Source organism: Tamandua tetradactyla, chromosome 18 (genome assembly GCF_023851605.1).
Source record: "Tamandua tetradactyla isolate mTamTet1 chromosome 18, mTamTet1.pri, whole genome shotgun sequence".
NCBI lineage: Eukaryota > Metazoa > Chordata > Mammalia > Pilosa > Myrmecophagidae > Tamandua > Tamandua tetradactyla.
The window spans coordinates 8,943,970-8,958,265 of NC_135344.1; the positions used below are offsets into that span (position 1 = coordinate 8,943,970).

A 14,296-nucleotide genomic window follows, 5' to 3' on the forward strand; every position below is an offset into this window, starting at 1 on the left:
TTTTTCTTATCATCACAATCAACTTTTTTTTCTTTTTTTGTGAAAAATAACATATACAAAAAAGCAATACATTTCAAAGTGCAGCACAGCAATTAGTTGTAGAACAGATCTTCAGAGTTTGGTATGGGTTATAATTCCACAATCCTAGGTTTTTACTTTTAGCTGCTCTAAGATATTATTTACATTTTCAAAAGGATTAAAACTTTTGTAGCCAAGAAATGTTCTAATGACAAACATTTAAACACATTTTACTAAGAAGGGAATACATTTTGGACTCTCTGGCACCTTCCAGCCCTTCCCAACGTGAATGGCAAAGAAAAGAAGCAGCACAAATATTTTTATCATAGCATTTTCCTTGCGCAATTTCATGGTAATAGCAAAGCATTTATTACTGTTGTTGTTGTCATTCCCACTTTAAAGATGATAAACGGAGGCTAAGGAAGATGACAGAACCAGCCAAAGCTCAGAAACGGAGAGTGGTGGCCACAGAATTCAAGCCTTAAAGGTTGAACTGCCAGGTGTCCTCCCCGCAGCAGAGCATCTCCTGTGCTTTATGCGTGAGTGCGGGCAGATTTCTGTGACGCTCTGCCTCGATTGCCTTATCATCAGATGTTCCCAATTCTCCTCATTTGGTGAACAATATATTTATTCTTGGAGCTGCTCCATTAATACGTGGGCTATGTTGAGTTTAAAAAAAAATACAGAAGACCCTGTTAAATTTGAATTTCAGAAAAATGATGCCTTTTTTAGTGTAACCATGTCTCAAAATTGCATGGGGCATACTTGCAACACTTGGGACATATTTATGTAAAACTGCTTGTTTATCTGAAATTCAGATTTACTCGTTGTTATAGATCTTTGTTTTTAAAACCTTGCAGCCCTAGCTAGGGTTCACAAGATTACAGGGTCATAAGATGTAAATTCTCCGTTCCTTATCTTTACATCTGCACTCGTGCTGGCCATATGAGATTAGTTGCAAATGTTAGATAGCAATGAGGTGACTGCTTTAAGTACCTTGGAATGTTATATTTTTCTGTCATTGAACTTCCTAAATTGAAGCTAGATCTTCTCTCAGTCTTTCAGCAAGAAGAAAAAAATGGGATTTGTGAAGCATAGAGCAAAATATAAGTTTCTGCACAAAGACTGTTAACAGTAATGTGCTTGTTTTCTTTCAGCATTTTATATTTTCAACTTGCTATAGCTACAATGCTGTCAAATTCCTTTTATAGCCTGTGGTGAATTGGTATGTTTGCCATCCATTACTTTTGACAGTTTTAACACACTTGATTGAATATTTAATAAAAAGGGCATTTGATCATACCTGTTTTTCATAAATCTTGTAATGTTTTTTCCCTGAATTTATATTGAAGTTAAGGGCAAATGGATATGCTATGGGAAACTTTCAACAATTGGCTAATATCCCTAAAAGTCTAATTTATATTGAAAATCCATATAAAACAAAACTAAAGAATATGTTTTAAATCTTTCCTTTGGCGTGAATAATTTCATTTATCAACTCCAGAAGTAAGAGATAAACTCAAGAAACTGACATTATACTGTACACTCATTTGTTACCATGGAACTTATAATGTATTTTCAACTATGGTTTGTTTAACTCATAATAACCTAGTGAATTAAGTGGGTCTTACTCCACATACAGTTGAATTGATTTTACTATTCTAAGGGGCAAGAATCATATGCCCTCCCAGATTTGTTCAAATACTCTGGTGATATTCATCTGGAAAAGGGAGACATTGCCAAGAAGATAAAGATATTATTTATGAGAAAAGCGTCCTGCACTGTTAAACTTGTCAGCATAAGAACATTTTCTGGATTGTAGAAAGATGCTGACTTTTGAGTTTCTCTCTGTAGAGTGAACAAGAACCTACCGTTTCTTATGCTTTATTCTTGTGTTCAGTTAGTGCAATTAGTTGCAAATTGCTACACAGTAATGGAGCAAAATTACTTAAGGATTGCAGTTTACAATGTCCCAAACATAGAATTTTGAAGGCTCTTTTGCTTATAGATTTCTAATATATAAACGCATGTGGGAAAAATTAACATTTTAACATTTTGAGTTTTCCAATTCATAAAAACAGAATATCACTCCTTTTATCTATGCCATCTTTGATTTCTTTATAGGAGTTATATAGTTTTCCATATATAGATCTTGTACATATTTTATTAGATTTATACTACAGTATTTCCTTTTAGTCATGCTATGCTGATAGTAATTTTAATATCAAATTCTAATTGTAAATTTCTAGCATATAAGAAAGCAAATTGATTTTTTAATGTTAACCTTATGTTCTGCAATGTTACTGTATCCCCTTATTGGTTCTAGAAGGATTTTTTTCTTGATAGATCCTATTATTGTTCTATAAAGCCAGCCATATCACCTGTAAATAAAGACAAACTTATTTCACAGTCCCCAATCTATATGTTTTATTTCCTTTTCTTGTCTTATTGCACTAACTAGAAATTCCAGTATAATTCTGATTTGGGCAACTTTCTGTTTTTAATTTGTTGAGTTTTTTTTAAAACATGAATACTTGTTGGATTTTGTCAAATGCTTTTACTGCATCATTTATTATGATTATATGATTTTTCTTCTTTCAACTTTGATACGATATATTACACTGATCGATTTTGGATGTTGAGCCAAACTTGCACAGCTGGAATAAATCACAATTTGGTCATGGTGTTTAATTTTTTTAAACATTGTTGGATTCAATTTGCTATTATTTTCTTGAAGATTTTGCATCTTTATTCACAAGAAACATAGGTCTGTATTTTTCCCTTTCTTGTGAAGTCTTTGACTAGCTGTGATATTAGGATAATTCTTGCCTCAGAAAATAGGAAGTTATCCCTCAATTCTATTTTCTGGAGTAGATTGTAGATAATTTCAGTGTTCGATGGATTTTATCAGTGGAAACATCCTGACTTCATGCTTTCTCTTTTTAAAAAGTTATTATTGATTCAATTTCTTTAATAGATATAGACCTACTACTCAAATAATCTATTTTTCCAGGTATGAGTTTTGATAATTTTGATCATTCAAAGAATTGGTCCATTTCATCTGTTATGAAAATTTGGACATAGTTCTTTATTATATTCCTTTATTATCTTCTGATGTTCATAGGCTTAGTTGTGGTGAACTTTCTTTTATTTCTGGTATTGGTAATTTGCATCTTTTCATTTTATTTCTTGGTTAGTCTGCCTAGAGATTTATAAATTTCATTTTACTTTTCACAGAACAAGATTTTAGTTTTATTGATTTTTCTCCATGGTTTGACAGTTTTCAGTGTATTTGAAGCATGCTGTATTTTTAATTTTATTTTATTTATGCATGTTTTAGGATTAAATTGATATTTTTATCTAGATTCTTAAGGTTTAGGTTATTGATTTTAGATATTTCTTCTTTTCTAATTTATGGCTTTATTGCAATAATTTTTCCTCAAAGCTCTGATTTTTCTCATCCCACAACTTTTAATATTTTGGACATTTATTTAAATTTAGTTAAAAATATTTTTAACTTCTCTTGAGACTTTTTTTTGACCCATATGTATGTTACTTAGAAGTGTATTGTTCAGTTTCCTAATATTTGAAGATTTTTCAGCTATCTTTTTGTTATTGATTTCTAGTTCAATTCTTATGTGGTCTGAGAAAACACTTTTTACAATCTATATTCTTAAGGAGTGTTTTATTATCCCATAATGTGGCCTATATTGGTGAATGTTTAATGTGAGCTTGAAATGAATGTCTAGTTGGTCATGTTTAAATGGAATATTCTATAAATATCAACTAGATCGAGTTGATTTACAGCGCTCTTCAGGTTAGCTATATGCTTACTGATTTTCTGCCTGTGTGCCCTGTCAATCACGTAACGGGGGTACTGACAGCTCCAACAACAGTGTATTTGTCTCTTTATCCTTTGCATTCTGTCAGTTTCTGCCTTATGTGTCTTGACATTTTGTTGTTGGGTGCATACACATTTAGGATTGTTACGTCTTCTCCAGTAACATCCCCTTCCTTTATCATTGTGTAATGGTCTTCTTTATCCCTGAACATTGTTTTTGTTTTGAAGCCTGCTTTTGTCAAAATTACTTAGGTGTTCCTGCTTTTTTAAAATTAGTTTTATCATGGGATGTGTCTCCATGTCACTTTATTTTAGCCTATCTGGGTCTTTATAGTTAAGGTAGGATTCTTATAGTCGACATGTGGTTGTTGTACTCATCCGCTGAGACAATCTCTGACTTTTAATTGGTATATTCAGATCTTTCACAATTAAAGCTATTATTGATAGAGTTGGATGATATTCATATATCTGTAACTGTTTTTTATTTTTTTACATGTTTTTTTGTATCTTCCCACCCCCTCTTTTTCTATATTTTCTGTTTCCTATTGAACATTGTATTGCCGGATGTAATTTCGGCCCGTTCCTCTAGCTCTCTGCCTAGCAACATATTCAAGCTATCCCATTGGATCTTTCTGCTCTCAGCTGACCCAAGCCCTCGCTGCCACCCCTTAGCCTCCTCACCAATCACGCAGCGCGCCTCCCCTGGCCCCTCCCTATTTCCACCTCGCCACTATATAAAGCTCTGTACTTCCGCTAATAAACGTTCTGGTGCGTGACGCCTTGCCAGCCCCATCAGTTCCCGTGTGTCCTTCTTCGTCTCATGCGCCCTCCGGACCTTCGAGCCCCCGGGACCAGTCGGCTACCGAGTTCCCCCTCTCGCTGTGAGGAAGACCCCAGGCGGGAGCTAGGGAAAGCTCCTGCATTGTATGACTCCATCTCTTTTTTCTTTCAGTGACTTAAAGTTCTCACATTTTTAGTCGGTGTTATTGAGGTTTAGCTCATCTATGTCCACCTTCATATAACACTGGACAACTTCAGGTGCAGCACAGCTGTTTACTGTTTATGGCAGGGTGTTTCCCAGTTCTCCCTCTTGTGCCTCATGACAAAGTGTTGTTGATGTGATTTCTCCATGTGCTCTAATCACCTGCTCCATCACTCCTGCTAACAATGTAAACAGATGCTTATCTCTTAAATCAATTAGGTTTAAGAACGTGAAGAGACTTCATTTTGCCCTTATGCATTCCTTCTCTGAGGCTCTTCCCTTCCTTATGTAGATTTGAGTCCTTAACTTGCATTATTAATTCTTTTCTTTCTTGAAAAACTTACTTGAACATTTATTGCAGGGCAGGTAGGCTGACAGTGAGTTCCTTCATTGTTTCCATGTCTGAGAAAGACTTCCTGTTTCTTTAACCTTCAAAGAGTAATTTCACTGGATGGAGAGTTCTAGGTTGCTGGACTGGATTTTTTTTTTTTTTTTTCAAAATTTTTCATATCACTCTCCATTCTTTTCTTGTTTGCATGGTTGCTGAAGGGCAGTTTGATGAGATTCTTATCTTTGTTCCTCTCTGGATAATGTGTTTTTTCCCTTGGGTTCTTTCAAGACTTCCTTATTGTTTTTGGTTTTCTGCAGTTTGAATATGCTTTGCCTAGGCATAGATTTTCTTCTTTTTCTTGCTTGGTGTTCTCTGTGATTCCTGGATCTGTGGTTTGGGGTCTGCATGAATTTTGGAAATTTTTCAGCTGATATTCAAATAGTTTTCTTCTCACGTCTCTCTTTTCTTTCTGGTATTCCAATTAGGCACATGTAAAGCCTTTTGAAGTTGCCCCATCGCTTTAGATGTTCTCTTCTGTTTTTTTTTCCTTAAATTATCTTCTATTTTTGCCTTTCAGTTTTGGAAGTTTCTATTGGTCTGTGTTTAACTCACTGATTCTTTCCTTGGCCATGTTCGGTCTACTGAGAAGCCCATGAAAGATAGTCATCATTTCTGTTACAGTTCTCATCTCTATAACACTGCCCATCAGATCTTGGCATATTGTTTGCTTATTCCACTAGATCCCTTACCTATTAATCATAGTTGTTTAAATTTTTTTGTCAAACATTTCTTTCATATCTAAACTGGTTCTTATTTTCTTTGTTCCTTTAGACTGCTTTCTTTTTTTCTTGCCTTTCGGTATGTCTTTTAGGTTTTTCCAGAAAGCCAGACATGTTGTAGTGGCTAATAAGAACTCAGGTTAATAGTTTGCTTATACAACTATTGTATTTGCTTATGCAATATTATACAATAATTTGCTTATACAACTATGTATTGCTTATACATACGTATAATGGCAATGCTTATACTTCTGGTCTGGAGATCACATTTTAAAAAATCTCTTGTTTAGGGAAATTCAGGCTTAGGGTGGTTGATGAATTGGTTTTCTAAAATTCCTAAATCACTGTTCTATAGTCCAGGTTCAAAGTTTGGGCACATTAGTAGATAAAAACACAAAGGGATAATGGTTTCAAAATATTGCCAAGAAACTTATTGAAATGATGGTCCATGGAATCTAAGCTAAATAAGTAAGAGAGAGGAGATGGAGCTGATAGATAGGGGGAAAGAAAAGAGATGAGTAGTTTAATCTTGTCTCTCTGACTTGGCTGCACATTATAATCAGCTGTGGTTCTAAAAACCTTCCAATGTTTGAGACCCACCAGCAGAAGAAATTTTAATTCAATTTATATGGGATGGACTAGGTGATTCTAATGTATAGTTAAGATTGAGAATCAGCATGCTAAGAAAGAGGTCCAGATGAAGAAAACATAACAGATGTAGAATGAATATACCGAACTTGCCGAATGATAAAGTTCACTTGAGACGATTGTTTAATGTATAACTTCTCAGGTCTCTTCATTAGAAACTTTGATTGAGCAGGACTGGAATGATAATTGCATATTTTTATTATTCATGAGTAACTGAGATGATACTTATCATAGGGGATATTTGGGAGACATTGGTCTACCAAACAACCAGAAAAGATACGACAGTTTTGGTCAATATTGGGATATCTAAACAATGGTTTCAGAATTTCTTATCTCAACAAAGTCTAGACTGGAAATAAAGCCAAATGACTACAGTAGATTATTTAAGTCTTTGGAGATGAGAAGCAGGGTGTTACACAATTAAAATTATTAAGGTAAAGGGAAGAATTGGTGGGAAGGAGATAAAGGCATAAACTAGAAATTCTGATTTCAACAAATGAGGGACCCATACATTACAGATATGAGGAAGGATAGAGCATATAATAACCAGACACCATGAACCTCAGATATACGGGGATCTGCAAGAAGACAGACAATCATCAGGGACAACATCGGTTCATTAGAGAGCACTGTTCTTTCCTTCACCTTGTGGCCTTTCCCTTTGATGTTTTCTTTGGCTTTCCTCCTAATGTCACAAAAAAGCAATGAGTTGGTACTGACTTTTCAGTGATGGTAGCCCTTGATGGAGTGGAAATATTACTAAAGAATGTTATCAATATTAGCCCTCTTTGGGCTACCAGAGTTTAGTCTGAAAAGGACTCAGATGTGTTTTAGGGTGACTCTTTGTCCTGGTTTTTCTAGGACTGAGGGGTCCCCAGGATATAGGGTTTTCAGAGCTAAAACCAGGAAAGTCTTAGGAAAACCAGGCTTAGTTGATCACTTTACATCACAGTTTCAGTTTCTCAACTTCAGCTCTATTAATATTCTGGGCTAGGTAAATTTTGTGTTTTGGGGGCCATCCTGTGTGGTTTAGGATGTTTAGCATATCTGTGGACTTTACTTACTAGGTGCCAGTAGCACCCCACAGTTATAACAACCAAAAATGTCTCCAGACATTGCCATATGTCCTTTGGAGGGCAATATCATCCCCAGTGGAAAACCACTGCCCAAGGAATTAGGGTGTTCAATTCAGGTATTTCCCTATGGTTGAAAAAGTAGGGGAGAGGAGCAAATGGAGTGATTTTTCTGAAACAGATCTTCCTATGGGTCAGGAAATAATTTGGATATTTAAGTTATGTCAAGTAGTTCTATGAAAGATGTCTTGTTCCCTCCTGCCCAACAAATATAAATTACTGGAATGGAATGGAACTTTGCTCCTTTAGGATGCCAGAGTAGCATGCCCTGGGCTGGAGGCAGATCTTGGAAATGCCAACACACAGACAGACTTCCTGAGTGCCCATGTCTGGCCTACAGAAATAAGGGGAAAATGGTCTTCATTTGGATCTGGTCTGAATTTTGTGATTCTGAGTCAAGGACTCCAGTTACCATGTTACCAGTAGAAAGAGGTAAGCATGAGGGGGCCTCCTCTCACTCACATATTTAATAGAATACATAGTAAGGAATTTTAAAACAGTTCAAGATGCTAAAGTATGGCTTAGGTGTTAGTCACTAAGTCTAAGGGAATGGCCTTGAAAGGTTTGCAAATTAATCTCATGTTAATTACACTGAGAACTTTCTACTTAAAATAATTTTATAGTGAATTTTCTGTAAATCTTTTGCTCTAAATCTTTTTCTACTTTCTTTGGGTAGAGTTGGCTTTTCTTGTTTCGGGGATACATGAGCTTGAGGTCTACCTGAAGATGTTATTCTTAAAAATCATTTCATTGACTTGAAGGAATAGATGTCAAAACTTTGGAAATACAGTACATTAAGTACATCTTATCACATCAACTTCTTGAGAAGAAAATGGTATAAAACTCTTGCTGTTGCTACATTTCTAAAAAGTGAGGTGCATTTGGAATCATTATCAACATTTTCATAAGTAATACATTGTTCTTAACAAAATGGGTGAAAATCGTGACTGTTGAGGTGTCACCCTGGAGCCAAATTAACGTACCATTTTGTAGGCATTGGTTGAAGAAAGGAATGTTTGTGAATTCTTCCCTCAGAGCAAGGCCATGTTGTCAAAGATGTTATGGGCACAATATGAGGTAGTGAGGAGTTTCAGAAAAGGACAAAAATGCAATTATCATGTGTCCGTTAGTTCTCTGGGATATAGCATATGTCTCTGGTTCTGATGGGTGCTCGTGTTTTCCTAAATGAGAGTTAGAGTGAACTGGGTGACAGTCCACAGAGGGAGTGAAGCCTCTTCTCAAAGGGGCCACTTGAGTAAGAAAAGAGAACAGGAAAAAACAACATGCTGAGGATCATTTCTCTTATTGTCTCTTGGCCTTGTTTGCTGTTATTTTCTTCTGTTGACAGATGGTGTTAGATCTGCTATAAATCTTTCTGGTTTCTTTAGATGTGGTGTGGGGTGTTCAGGCCTCTTCTGGGAAATCACCATGTGAAAGGTGTGCCCCCCTCCCCCCTCCAGGCCATAACTGTCAAGAAGAGAAAATATCTGGAACTACGCACTTGTCTCCCCTTTATTTTGGAGAAATTGAAAAGTTTAACGAGTTACTATCAATATGTGTCCAAAGTGGCACATTTTATTGATTGACATTCTCTCTGAGGCCGTTTGAAGTTGGAAGGGTTGCGTTGCAAGAGCAGAATCTGAGGGCTGTTGGTGAACGACAGAAGCCCTGAAGGGTGGAAGGCAGCACTAAAGAGAAAAGAAAAAAGAGGCTAAAAAAGAATCAGTGTAGACTAGTCGTTCCACCCCCAGATTGTGAAGCAGTGTGGCCGGTAGGTCTTAGTGTGCTGGGGTTCTTGCCTCCTCATGTTCTGTCCCCCATTGTTTTCTCCATGGCCCTAATGTGTGGCTGTTTGGTTGGAGGTGTCTCCCTTCCCCATTTCCGGACCCATCTTTATAGCGCCTCTCCACTGTCTGAGGTAAGAAGGAGTGAGCCTTTTCCCTCACCCTGAGGCTCAGGCGCGGACACTGCAGTGGGCTGTGGAGAATGATAACGATGCATTTCAGAAGATCATGGAAATAATTGGGAACATTTTACTCCAAGAGAATTAGATACGGGAGAAACATAATTTCTTTGTCTAAATTTTTAAAATGCTCTAAGAGGACAAATTCAAGTTCTGTGGTACAGCTTCAAAAGTGCATGCCTGGGAAAGATGAAAATTAAATATAGGAGGCACTTCAGCATAAGGAAGGGTTTTCTCGTGTATTGGTAGTTTTGATCGATGACTACATTTTATTTTTATGTGGTGAGTTTCCCACTCGAGAAATTCCAACCAGTGTATAACCGCCTGCATTTTAAATGTAGGATTGCCATTAGCACTTAGAGGAAATTTGGATTTGATGATTTTACCAATGCTTTTTTCAATCCTGCTTTCAAGGTTCAGGGTTTAAAATTCAGTTTGAGAAAAGAGAATGGAGAAGAATCACAGGTAAACTGGGTAAGAAAGGAGAGGGACTTGCCAGTTTGAATGTATCATGCATCCCAGAAAAGCCATATTTGAATCCTGATCCAATCTTGGGGGAGCAGCCACTTCTTTTACTCCTGATTCAGTATTGCAGGGTGGAAACTTTTGATTAGACCATCTCCATGGAGATGTGACACACCCAACTGTGGATGTGACCTTTTGATTAGATGGAGATGTAACTCTACCCAGTCATTTAATAGAGGAAACAATTTGGAGACAGCCAAGAGAGCAGAGCTGATGCACATGCTTGAAGAACAGAACTGACAGAGCCCTCACAGCCAGAGGCTTCTGGAGAGGCAGAAGGAAAACCCACTGGAGAAGTCAGGAGAGAGACCTAGTAGATGGCGCCGTGGGCCTTTCGAACTGACAGAGGTGTTCCGGACAGCAGCAGCCTTTCTATTTTTTCTTTTTTCTTTTTTTAACTTTTTTATTGTATAGTATAACATATATACAAAGCAACGAAAGAAAAGAGCAATAGTTTTCAAAGAACTCTTTAACAAGCAGTTACAGGACAGATCCCAGAGTTTGTCATGGGTTACCATACAATCCTCTCAGATTTTTCCTTCTAGCTGCTCCAGAATATAGGAGGCTAGAGGGCTTAAATATTTTTTTTTTAATCGTCACAATCAACTTTTTTTCTTTTTTTGGTGAAAAATAACATATATGCAAAAAAGCAATAAATTTCACAGCACAGCGCCACAATTAGTTGTAGAACTTATTTTGGAGTTTGACATGGGTTATATAATTCCACAATTTTGGGTTTTTACTTCTAGCTGCTCTAAGTTACTGAACACTAAAAAAGGTATCAATCTAATGATTCAGCATTCATATTCACTTGTGAAATCCTATCTTCTCTGTATAACTCTACCATCACCTTTGATCTTTCCATCCCTCTCTTGAGGGGTGTTTGGGCTGTGGCCATTCTAAATTTTTCATATTGGAAGGGTTTGTCACTAATATGGGGTAGGGAGATGGAACTATCTGATGTTCTGGAGAGGCTGGGCCCTCTAGGTTTCATGACTTATCTGGACACAGGGACCCCTCTGGAGGTTGTGCGTTTCTGGAAAGTTACTCTAGTGCCTGGAACCCTTGTGGAATCTTATATATTGCCCTAGGTGTTCTTTAGGATTGGCTGGAATGGTCCTCGTTGGGGTTTGGCAAGTTATTATAGGTATCAATGTCTAACTGAACTTGCTATAGAGTGACCTCCAGAGTAGCCCCTCGACTCTATTGGAATCCTGTCTGTCACATGTACTTTATTAGTTACACTTCTTTTCCCTCCTTTGGTCAGGATGAAATTGTTGATCCCAGGTCCAGATTCATCCCTGGGAGTCATCTCCCATGTCTACAGGGAGACTTTCTCCCCTGGATCATCAGCTTTTCTTTAGTGAAGGTAAACTGTTGTTGGTGCCTTAGTTGGGACATTTTCCCAACTTTCTAACTGTAAACTTGTAACTTAATAAATTATCTTTTTAAAAAGAAATCCCATTTATGGTATATTGCATTCTGGCAGCTTAACAAACTAATACAGGGACTAACCAAATTTACTGAATAAAGCAGTCATTATACAGTTTTTAGGGATAAGGTGATAAAAGAGAGGGCCAGGAGGAAAGTGCCTCTAACTTCATGGAAAGGATAGAGTTTCACAAAATGAAAATGAAACCATTTGCTGTCACTGTCTTCCAAGCTGTGATGAGATGTTTCCCTGCCCAAAATTATGTAGAGATACCCACAAAGGTTTCCAGGAGAGAGACAATTAAGCTCTCTTGTTCCCATGTACCCTTCTTGTGCTGTGTGGCAATATATGGCAGATGATGCTGTTTCAAAAGAAGGTTTCATGGAGATCATTGAGTGCATTGGCATTTAGTTTTAAACATGGTACAAAAACTTGGGGCATGCTGCTTCTCCAAAAAATAGTATATTGCCTCTTGATGGTTGGTGCAACATAATTTTTGCTGCCGTAACTATCACAGTTCCTGGGAGTGCCAGCTGAATAATGGTTGAATGAATGAATGAAATTACAAATGTCAGAACCACAGGCAGATGATATTTTCAGGTAAAGTAAGTAGGATTATTTTTCCTCTCTTGGGACATTAGTGTGTAGACAGTGTATCTCATATTTAGGATGTGCTACTTTAAAGTCATTTTGTTGATACAAATAGCCATTTGTAGCCCCGTGATTAGAACTTGCTAGGGAATTGATTGATTTTTGCCTCTTCTCATTCTTCTAGAACTATGAATAAATTAAATAAAATTTTTATTGTGACAACTTATACCTTTTACACGGGAGAAAAGGGAGCCTGGAACCTGAGCACTAGATTTCAAGGACGGGGTGGTGCCTGGAGTAGTGTCTTCCGAAAATCAGGGAAGGAGGCCTACCCAGACACCCAGACATTAGTGTACAGAGAGCATGAGGTCAGCTCATCTATCTATCTATCTATCTATCTACCTATATATATATATATATTTTGAAGTAGCAAATAAATAGAAAAAAGAGTGGGCCAAAATACTGCAGCACCAAGAGGAGTGTGGTTAAGACAGCTTATGAGAGTCTGATAGAAATTTATCAAAGCATACATACTTGTTCTTGAATGCGTCAAGTGTTACATTTTGGAATGGCTCATCGATCAATACTTGACAGATCAGGAAGGGCAGAGAAGTAGCCACAACAAGGACCCAAATGACAGCAATACCTACGTAAGCATGCCTATTATTTAGTCTCTATCCTCTGGGGTTGATTATCAACTGATTTCATTACACCGCAATGAGAACCAGAGAGAAAATGGACAAGTGATTGAAATACATTGCACAAAAGGATTCGACCTGCGCATCGCCTCACCAGAAATTCAATGGCCCATTAATGTGTAGATAAAAGTGAAGGGGAGAAACATGATCGCAAAAAAGCAAGTCTGAGAAGGAAAAGTTCACCATCAGGATGTGGGTAACATTTCTCATTTCCTTTTGTTTCAAGATGATTATGAGCAAGGTCAGGTTTCCAGAGACCCCAAGAATTATCACAGCTTCATAAGCAAAAGCTAATGTAAATCTCATGGCCCAGGGCAGATGGCAAACATCATTTTCAAAAGCCAAAAACTGGGAATTATTCTCTGAAAAATTATAGTGGACCGAATGATTTCCAACCTGAGAAAGTAATGTTGAGTTCATTTTGATTGGTTTGGTTGTTATAAATTACTTTAGACAAACGGACCTTCAAAGCAGGTCAAGTGTTCAGCATATTCTTACTCCCCATATTGGAATCCATTTACCAGAGTTATTCTGAATTCCTAATTCATTTTAACTGGACAATCCTCTCTTGGATTCGTCTTTTTCACCCCAGTTTATCAAAAAGGGAAAAGTGGTAATGGGAAGAGAGGGGCGGGGAGAAGAGATTAGCTGGCACTTCTCCTGCTTAAATCCTAAAGATTACCACTTGTCTTTTAACAAAATTTTGATAGCTAGCAAATTTTATTAGTCTTGCGGTTATCAAGACTCACCTCTTACTTCCTATTCTCAATGCTAGTTCTGCAGAATCCGCTCTAGGGGTGATTTTACATGATGAATGAGCTCTTTGCAAATGTACTCTCTACATTCTTTATGAGCTCTTTGCAAATATACTCTCTACATTCTTTATTTTATGTAATGGCTGTGGCTGAAGCTCCTGTAATTATTCGGATGCTGGTTTACATCTGAAACTCTGAGAGCATCTGGACTACATACAAATCCTGTGCAGAAGTAGTTTAAAGCTTGCCAGAGAGGTTAGGGTGTGAACATGTTGACAGATGGCTGGAAGAAGCACTTTCAATTACAGCAGCAAGGAGCTAATGAATAGAGAAGGCAGAAAATGAGGCTCCTGGAACCAGGCATCTTACTGGGAACCTGTTGCTCGTAATAATTCTGCGAACACACCTATGAAGTGTGAAATACTTTAGAAAGAGAGTAAGTCAAATGATAGCCTCTTCACTTAAAGCATACATATTTTGATCTCATTTGGAATTTGAAGGATGAGATTTCCATTCAGAAAATTATAAAGATTTTAAAGTATTTTCCTCCCTAAAGATAATTCTTCCTTAGGACTTTCTAGCGAAAACTCATTTCCTATT

At 37.1% G+C, this 14,296-nt stretch overlaps 1 pseudogene; it reads right to left on the reverse strand.

The window, feature by feature from the left end:
- Window positions 1–12,645: 12,645 nt before the first annotated feature.
- Window positions 12,646–13,376, reverse strand: LOC143662730 (neuropeptide Y receptor type 1 pseudogene; annotated as a pseudogene).
- Window positions 13,377–14,296: the final 920 nt, after the last annotated feature.